The sequence below is a fragment of the Sciurus carolinensis genome, chromosome X, assembly GCF_902686445.1.
Source record: "Sciurus carolinensis chromosome X, mSciCar1.2, whole genome shotgun sequence".
Lineage (NCBI taxonomy): Eukaryota > Metazoa > Chordata > Mammalia > Rodentia > Sciuridae > Sciurus > Sciurus carolinensis.
This window is the reverse complement of record NC_062232.1, coordinates 39,872,935-39,883,320: the sequence shown is the minus strand read 5'-3', so window position 1 is coordinate 39,883,320 and position 10,386 is coordinate 39,872,935.

The window sequence follows — 10,386 nt, the reverse complement described above, 5'->3', positions numbered from 1 at the left end:
AGAAGGGAAGAGAAGAGAAGAGAAGAGAAGAGAAGAGAAGAGAAAAGAAGAGAAGAGAAAAGAGAAGAAAAGAAAGAAGGAAAGAAAGGGAAAGAAAGAGAGGGGCTGGAATTGTGTCTTAGTGTAGAGCACTTACTAGCACATGTGAGGCACTGGGTTTGATCCTCAGCACCACATAAAAATAAATTTAAAAATACAGTTATGAAAAATATAAAAAGAAAGAAAATAATTTTGAGTCAACTCAATGTAGGAAATTTTCCAGTTGAATGAGATGAAGCTTATGATAAGCACCCAGAGCTTGGCTTCCTGTGGGCAGCCATCATTGAGGATGCAGAGCTCACTTCCAGGGAGCATGATGTAAAAGCCACCCTTGCTGTGGTGAAGGTGGGTTAGGGAAGATTCCCAAGCTGGTTGGAACCCGGATGTTTCAGATATGCATTGGTGCGCTTCATATGACGTGCCATTGCTTTCCTTGGATATATTGAGGAGGCCAGGAGGTCAGTGGAAAGCAGCCTCTGGCCACTTGCTTACTGTGGTTTCTTTCTGCCTCAAAAAGTGGGGTTTTACTGGAGGAGGAGAGAGCATCATAATAATCAGAAAACGAGGCCAGTCATCATAAGGGTGAACATTGTTGGCAGGGCTCACATCTACCATCTCCACAGGGACTCATAAGGGCTTTAATGACATCTCTGTAATCCCGCAGGATTTGTTGGGATTGACTCTGGATTGCAGGGGTTTTATTTTCATTGTACCAATCAAAAGCATCCTGATTGTAATGCTGGGCGTATACTACCCCTGGGCACCTGGGTATGCCTTAAAAGGGACTCCACGAGTGTGGCCCATTGCTCTGTTTGATGGCACTGATTGATTTACAGTAATCAGTTTGATATGCTGTGTGATCAGAGTTGACCCGCAGGACATTGAAGGCCCTGTGAGTCACAGGCTGCATCCTAGAGATGGGCTAGGGCTGAGCCTGGATGGTGCTGGCTGTGGTAGCAGAGGCAGGAGGAGGAGAGCAGGCCTCAGTGTTGGTTTCTGGTCCTGTGAGTAGGAAGGACCAAGCCAGGGTCAGCGGTTTGCTTCCTGCTGTCCTGCTCTGGCCCATGTCGACTGTCTTCCCATGGTGTGCATGTGGCACGGTGGTCCCAGAAACACCTAGTCAGCATTAGAGTAGGGTGACCCACCAATGGATGCGTAGTCATCACGGATGAGGAAAGGAGTCCCTCAGGTGACCATGAGCACAGCCACAGAGGAGGCTTAAGGGTGGAGGTCATCTGAGCTCAGCAGGAGGGGATGATTGTTCCTTGGGTATCTCCCAGATGGTGTCACTTGGTCCAGGGGTGATAGCTCCATGTCCTGGGTGTCAGGAGCACGTCCTCCCTTGTGGCCTAAAGCCTTTGGTGGTGCACAGCATGTGGGTGGCAGTGGGGACACCTCTCTGCAGACATGGTTGGGTGGTTTCTTGGCCTGTGCTGAGTGACTGTGCCCAGGCTGGGGATGGTTGCAGGGTGGGTGGTCCACGTCAGGTCTGCTTCAGGACTGAGGTGAAGGGACGAGGCTCTGGTTTACCTGTGAGGGATCAGGGAAAGGTGAAAGTCACAGGTGGAAGTTTGTTTGCCTTGCATGCCATTGTCAGGGCTCCCACGTCTGTGAAAAGTGGCAGTGGTGTGTGCCTGGTGTGGGTGTGTCACAGCATGTCTGTTGGTGTCCTCTTTGTCATGAATCTCAGTATGGTGCGTTCATTCCATAGGGATTAGAATTACTATAAGCAAGACTATGGACAGAGCTTTAGACCACATGAGTGGCCATCCTGCAGGTTTCTCAATAGCCCTTGTTTTGGAAAGCCTGTTACTGTGCCTGTCTTCCTGTGATACTTGGTGCTGTACGATGACAGCTGTTATGGTTTAGATAGGATGTGTCCCCCAAAAGTTCATGTGCAAGACAATGCAAGAGAGCTTAGAGGGGAAATGATTGGGTTATGAGAGCCTTAACCTAATCAATGCATTAATCCCTCCATAGGGACAGACTGGGTGGTAATTGCAGGCAGGTAGGGTGTGGCTGGAAGAGGTGGGTTGTTGGGAGTTTGAAATTGAGGGGTATATATTTTGTCCTTGGTGAGGGGAATTTCTCTCTCTCTGCCTCTCTCTTTGTCCTTCCTAGTGCCATGATCCCAGCTGCTTTCCTGTGGCATAAACTTCTGCCATGATGTCCTGCCTCATCTCAGGCCCCAAGGAATGGAGCTAGCTATCTTTGGACTGAGATTTCTGAAACCTTGGGGCCCCAAATAAACTTTTCCTCCTCTATTTGCTCTTGTCAGGTCGTTTTGGTCATAGTGGTGACAAATGTGACTAAAACAACAGCCTAGCTGGGAAACCAGAGTCAAGGGATTTTTGTGATGCTCACTGGAGCATTTGCTTTGAGGTTCATCGGGAGCCTGGATGTGAGGAGGCCTTGGGGCCATGGAAAGGCCATAAGATGATCTGTGAGAACCCCTTGCTGATACTAGAAGGGATAAGCCTACAGACCTCTGTTAAGGACGCTTAATGGCTCCTTCTGCTGCAGGAAGAAGCCAGTGAGATACACTTGGCAGTCTGAGGCAGACCCTTTTCTCTAAAGTTTTCCTCCCGTGTGGTAGTCCCAATGTCAAGATGCCCGCACTTGGTACAGTCTCTAATGGCTTTGTGTAAGGGTCTCTCTGCTGGGTCAACTCCTCTAATAGAAATCTATTTTTAAAGCCCAACGATGCCCAAGTACCCTGACTTCTCAAGTGATGGGAGGGGTAAAGTGCTGGTTCCTGTGGTCTGGTGACTCCTCCTTTAAGCTTTCCCTACCTTGGCGGTTTGGATAGTTCATTTTTGGCCTTGCACAGTGCCACCATCATGTCTCGCTTCACATCAGCAGATGTATGCTTCACCAGGTTGGACAGAGCAGGGTCCAGTTTGGTGATGTTTTCCCCCATGTGTCTTCATCCCATGTAACTCTGCTGTGTATTTCCCAGACATGTTTTCACCAAAGCCCCAGCTGAGCAGTTACTGATTAGTCACTGAGCAGGAGTCAGTAAAAGACAGTGAGAAAATGTCTGTCGGTGGCATATTCTATTTCTAGGAGGAGTGCATATGGTTCGACCCTCACTTTGTCCCCCATATAGAAACTGGACTGTCTGATTCAGTGTCAGGCTGTGTTGTCCGTTCTCTGACCCTCTTATGCATGGAGTTTACTGTGTGTGTAATGAAAGACCATTGCTTCTCTTGTTTTGAGGGTGCTGACCACCCTCCCTTTGGCCCACTGCACCAGGGAAGAGACATTTCTTTAGTTCTTGGGGAATTACCTCCACTGGCAGAGTTTGTGGCTTTTCCTCATGGATTTCTGATACTCCATAGAGACAGATGTAGCTGGACCTGGGTTAACATTTCTGTTTTACTAAGGGGGTCTCTGTGGATGAGCTGATACCGGGGCGTGGAGGGGGCAATCTTCCTTAGCCAAGTATAATAGGAGTCTTGGCATGTAGGGCAACTGGCTCCTCTCAGTAGTGGCTTCCGTTTTATTAGTGTCCAACGTACCACCAGGGGGCGCCTTCCAGGGGCGAGTGCATGTGGGTGGAGCTTGGGAGCTGCTCAAGGTGAAGTCCATGAATAGGCTCTGCCCATTCTGTAAGAGGGTCCAGGAAGCGAATTACATGATGGTGGAAAGTTCTGATTCAAATTCCTGCCCTCAGGAGCTAGCAGGAGGAAGGAGTGACAGACTCCTTTGGTGTATGTAGTTCCTATGGTTTAGGTCCCCACTGAAAAGTGGAAGACTTATGGGTGACTCAGCGGATGGGGTTAACGGGCATGGAGGCTGGGGAGCAGGGAGAGGAAAGTTTTGGCCCCAACACAACGTCATGGCCACGTGATGGCCTCCTTAGCCATGTGGGAGTTGGAGCCCGGTGAGCCTGTCTTCTGCAGGATCTGAACACGTTGCCCCTCTGAGTTCCACATGAAGCTCCTGGATGGAACAGAGCTGGTGGGGCTGTCTATCTCTCCTCAGGGACATAGTCACGTTCCATTGACTTGGTGGTGGGCCAGCAGCCAGCCTAGGGCAGAGCCCATGTGCATTCACCAGGCTTTAGAGGTCCCTACCCCAGAGGTGACTGAAAAGAGTGGTCTTTTGACCCTCCAAGGGGAAGGAGATTGCAATGGCCCTCCTGTGAAATTGTCACCGAAGAGAACAGGTCATCCGGATCTGTTCTCCATCTACTCGGGTCATCTTGCATTTCACATGTGGAATGACGAGTCTGGCACTAAAGGGAAGGTGTGTTTCACCTGCCATGGTCTGCAATTTGCCCCCTCTCATCAGGGACTTTAGGCACAGACCAGAATGCAGAATTTCTAGGTGACATGGTAGGAAATTGTCCCCCTTCTTTAAATACATCAGCTGTAACAGGCTGTGCCTTAGCTGCTGCTGCCTGCATTTACCCCCATGCTGGGAAGGGATGATTGACTGGCCCCCACAGGAATTGTCCCCAATAGTGCAGAAGCCTCAGGCTTATTCCATGAGGTGACCTGCTGACTGAGTGGGTCTGTACCATTGATGAGAAAAGGACAATTGGGACAACAACTAGGACAGAAACATCTCTTCGCAAAACGGAGTCAAGTTTAATAGTTAAGTGGGTACCTACCCTATGGACTTCCTCCTAATCTTGTCAGCCCCAGAGAGGACCCTTTAATGCATGAATGCTTGCTGGAATCAGATCTCAACACCTGTGACCAATGGAGCCAGCCACACTGAATATGGGGAAAGGGAGTGCCTGCCTCTGTGGCCACGGGATCCCTCTGGTGGGGGCTGGTCCCTGTCACTGGCAGTGGTCAGGGGCAGGTGCTGAAGGTGAAGCTGCCCCTAAAGAGGGAGCCTCCCAGGGCTGTGACCCGATGCTAGAAAGTATTGTGTTGTTGCAGTGACTTACCAGAGAACATCCAGTTTGGGCTTCTCCTGTTCCTTAGGGTTTGATATAACCTGGGATGGTTAATTTTATGCATGACATGACTGGGACATGAGGTGCCCACGCATTTGATCAAACCTTATTCTGGATGTGCCTTTGAGGGGTGTGAGTGAGATTAGCATTTGAATTGGAAGAAAGCAGCCGGCTTGGGCTGGGGTTGTAGCTTCCTGGTAGAGTGCTTGCTTAGCACATGTGAGGCCCTGGGTCCACCCTCAGCAGCACATAAAAACAAATAAATAAAATAAAGGCATTGTGTCCATCTACAACTGAAAATGTTTTTTAAAAAGAAAGATAGCAGCTGGCCCTCCCAGTGTGGGGGCCATTCAGTCAGTTGCAGGTGAGTGGGACAAAAGACTGACCCTGCCTTGAGCCGAGGGACTCCTCCTGCCCGACTGCTTGAGCCAGCATATTGCTTTTTTATGGCCTTAGGACTCAAACTAAAGGACTAAGAGCTCTGCCTGGGTCCCCGGGCTGCTGGCCTTCAGGCTGGAAGTGAGCCATCAACACGTCAACCACCTCCAGGCAGGTCCTTCCAAAGCATCAACCCCAAGATGAACAAGGTCTCCAGCTGCAGGTCTTGAGACCTGTCCACCTCTGCAACTGCTTGCACAGAGTCCTTATAGGAAATCACGTGTACCTTTAAGCCATCTATCTCCATGCTGTTGGCTGTTGCCCTGGAGACTGGTGCTGAGTGATTCACCTGTTCTCCTCTAGGGGCTCATGCTGAAGCAGGGGCCGGCTCTGGCCAATTTGTTTGGACGAGCAGTCAGGTGGACCAGCTCTTGCTAGTGATTTTGATTTAGGCCACGAGGGGCATGGTTTAAAGAGTTCCAGGCAACTCTTGCCTGTGCATTTATCTTTCCTGAGTTTCTGTGAATTTCAGTGCAGCTCTTGCCTCTGAAAATGTTTCAGAGTTAGCCACCATGGACAGTAACCATGACAGACCCTGGAAATCAAATGTGCTGACTCTGGATTCACTTGGCCCCCTTTGACTCTCCAAGTCATCATGCCACCCGCCATCTGTCACCTGATAAGGCCACCTGGGTTTTCCTGCTGATGGAGGCAATCTTTGTCGTCAGCTGTCATTTCCTGTGAACAGTCCACCAGGAGGTTAGGAGGCCTCATGGATGGTGGGAGCTCTGTAAGCCACAGGGATCTTCACCTATGAGGTAGATGAGGGCAGACTTCAGCCCAAAGTCTCCTGGGGTGGAGTGTCATGCCCACTTTCCATGCTGATCGTCAGAATGCTTTAGTAGGCATGTCACTGTTCTACTCTGTGGCAGCAAAGGGTGTAACTTCAGTATCTGTCAGGTAGAGCTTGTCATATATTTTACATACAGGTTCTCTAGCCAGGCAGCACCATTTTTCATTTGGTTCCTGGACTAGGTTCTACAGGAGACACTGGACTTCAGTGCAAGAGAGGTCATCCCCTCCTCTAAGTCAGAAATGGCACCTTCTGTGTGACCCTCTACTTTTGTCCTTTTGACCTTGCATTGGTTACCAGCAAAGGAGTAGGTAAATCATCGTGGCCAGGGTCATGGTGGTACTGTGCTGCTTTCACTCTTCCTCTAGAGGGCACCACTCTTCCACCCCAGGGTCCTGTCCTTCACCTGGTGTCTGGAGGTTGGATTCTCACCTCCTCTCTCGGTAGCCTGTGGTGAGAGGCAACAGTGAGCTGAACCCAGACTTGGGTCTCCTGGGTTGGATTCAATAGGGCAGTCACCTTCTTCAGGGTCCTGGGAGGGGCAGGAACATAAACTTCCCATTTTTTTTTGGAGTTGGGAATCAAACCCAGAGCATCACACATGCTGGGCAAATGCTCTACCACTGAGCTCTGCCCCAAGTCCAGCTTCTTTGTTTTTATGTAGTCACTTTAAGTAATGACTTATCCATTTCAGCCCAAATCTGACGTCTTGATATGTCTCTGGGAAGGAACTAGAAAGATACCATCTGTCACAGCAGATTTAAGTATGACAACCACAGAGGCATGCTATCTATTTATAAAAGCACCTCTTCCAACTGTGCTTAGAGGTCCAGCCTCAGATTGATGTCTCTGCCTTATAATTTTGTTTATCTGCTATACTTGTCTCAGGGTTCCCAAATTTGAGGCCTATGCATGGAGATTCTCCCACTATAGTCTGTCCATGGGTCAGGGTGGCCCACCTTTGGTCCATAAGCATGCATGGCTCAACTTTTTGTGTTTAAGCCCCCAGGCTTCATAGTGTCCAGCACCTGCCTAATAGGGACACAGGTTGGCCTCCTTCTTTGGGAAGCTGGGCACCTCGGAACCTCCAACAGTCAGTCCTAATGAAGTGGATTGACTCAAATTTTAGTGTTACTGCTTGTCCAGGCAGAACAGGAGGCCCACAAAAATTAGAGTGCAACACAGAAAAAAGCAATACCATGTCAAACTGTCACAATGGGATTCTAGATTCTGAATCCCACCACTTGAGGCTTGCCAGGATCATTTTGCTAGTTGATTGTCCTACTGACTGAATGGTACTCTGTTTCAGGAATATTTCCAGATATCCTCCACTTTTTTCTTGTTACCACTGGAATAATTTGCAAGCCCATGAAAAAAATTTTGACCACAAGGTGGCAGTACAATAGGCTTTATTGGTGATGCTTTGACAGATTTGCAGGCAGTGGATGTCCCTCACAGCAGGAGTCTGAACAGAAGTTATGGACAAGTACCAGCTCTTCAGAAGAGGCAAAGTACAAGGGAACTGCAGGGACTCAGAAAGGAGGCTTATTTTTCCAGGTGATGTCACTCATCAGCAAAATATGGAGTTTCTGGATTAGACAGCTTCCAAAGGCAGCAGCTTGGAGCCTTTCATGGCTTGGAGTTGTCTTCATCTATTGTCAAAAAGATGTAGGCTCAGGTTTTGTAGGGTATGAAAAGCTGGCAGATTCTAAAAAATCTATAAATCTGCTTATCTTTGCTATTCATAGAATAATTGGATGTATAAAAATTTATTTGCTATTAACAGACTTTTGAGTTAAGGGGGCTTAACCTGTATGAAGAAGTAAACAAGGTGGAGGCCATCTTTGATGCACTTTTATAACAGATGAAGGCAGAATCCATTATATCTTTTTCTTAGGAATTGAAGGTATAGCCACTGTTGGTCTTTATGGATCATCTTTACTTCTGGTACCTGCAGTTGTAGCCTGGTCCCAGGATTACTGTATTAACCACTGCATCCTTTTATCTTCCAGATCAAACTGAGCCCCTTTTTGGACTTGATTTGACAATGGTTTCTTAGATATGATAACAAAAGCATAAAGACCAAAAGAAAAACTTGATTGGACACCATCGGGAAATTGTGCTTTATCAAAACTGAAAAAGAAAAATAGGTGGGACTTTTAAGGGGTGATTAGGTTAGAAGGGCTCTACCAATGGATTAATGTCATTATCTTGGGAGTGATTTCCTGATTTACATAAAGGATGGATTTCTCTAATTTCTCTAGCTTTGACTTGATCATGCTTGCTTGTCTTTTTGCCATGTATAATGCAGCATGAAGACTCTGGAAAGATTCTGGGGCTACACTCTTGGACTTTCCAGTCTCGAGAATTGTAAACCAAATAAACTTCTATTGTTTATCAATTATCTAGTCTGTGGTATCCTGTTATAGTAGCACAGCAAGGATTAAGATAAAGACACTATGGCAAATAAATGAAGCTAGAGACAAAAGGTCACATAATATTTTTCATTTTTTTGTGGTACTGGGATAGAACACAGGACTTTGTGCATACTAGGAAAGTGTGCTACCACTGAACTATATCCCCAGCCCCAAGGCCACACAGTATTTGAGTCTTTTTTATATGAAATATCCCTAATAGGCATATCCACAGTGACAGAAAGTATATTAAGTGGTGTCCAGGAGTTGGGAACAGAGGGGAATGGGGAATGATTACTTAATGGCTATTGGTTTCCTTTTAGGATGATGAAGATGGTCTGGAACTAGATAGTAGTAATTGTTGCACAACATTGTGAATGTAGTAGATGACATTGAATTGTGACTTTAAAAGGGTTAATATAGTAACTTTCACATTCCATGTATTTTACCACAATAAAAAAGTTGTTTATTTCAGGGTTGGTGATCAAACCCATGACCTTGCACATGGTAGGTAGGAATTCTACCTCAGTTCCTGCCCCAAGTTTTCCTATGGGGAACAGTATTTGTGAATGGTGAATATGAAGCTCAGGCAATGGAAGTGACTAAAAGTGTGATTGAACGGGGATACAATTGGGGCTCAGTGGAAGAGAACTGATTTGAGTGATTGGTAGAGTAGAAAGTAATGACAGTCATGAAGAGCAGAGTAGGCTGAAATGGAAGTGACAGTGTTATTTATATCTGAGTGAGTCCTGTGTTTCTGGAAAGCAGTAATGGTTATGAACCACCCCCCCCATCCCACTCTTGGGTTCCAGCAAAGGGATACCTGCACAGGTCCCTATTTAAGTCAGCTCTGGCTGCCAGCCATAACAAACTATAAGATTGATTGACTTAAATATCAGGAAATTAATTTCTTATAGATCTGGAGGCTGGGAAGTCCAAGATCAAGATGCCTGCTGCTTTTGTTTCTGTTAAGGATCTCTTTCTGGCTCTATTCTGAACTTTTTTTTTTTTTTTTTTTTTTTGCAGATGTAGAGTGAACAAGCTCTTGAGTGTCTCTTCTTATTAGAGCGCTAATTCTATGAGATCAAAGCTTTACCTTCAAGAACTTATTTAACCCTAATTACCTCCCAAATGCCTCATCTCCAAATACCACTACATTAGGTTTAGGGTTTCAGCATAAAAATTTGGGAGGGGACAGAATTTCATAGCAGTTCCCAGTGCTTTTGCGCATTCTGAGAAAAGACCTGTGTCCATACTCCCTCATGACTCGGAATGATTCCTTTTTTGAATTGCCTCTATAAAATCCTGATCCCCTTCCTTGTCTTTGGGAAGTTTCTTATTAATGAAAGTTTTCCCTATTGCAATAGCCTGAAAAGAAGCATCTCCTTAGTTGTCCTGTGCATTTTGTCTTTCACATTGTCAAGTGATAGAGTGTAATTAATGGCGTAGGGTGTTTGGAAGTCCAGAATCTGAGCACTTTCTGTCTCCTGCTAATTCCTCCATGCCTCGAAGAGGTTCTGAGAAGGGCCTGATAGGAGTGGAACCTTGGCATCTAGGCCTTCTCGAATCTCTGCAGCAGGTTCCCAGGAATGTGGGCAGGGCGGGGTCACGGTCAGGTTCATGTGGATTCTCCCCTAGTCTCTGACTAATATCCCTTCTCGCACAGTCTCCTCTCTCCCTAGGCTTCTGTCTCTGACTCTCCCTGCACCTGTGCTTACTGGTGTCACTTTCTTCAAAAGTCTTTTTTTTTCTGGAGCCAGAATGTATCACCCATGGCCTTCCCCACATCT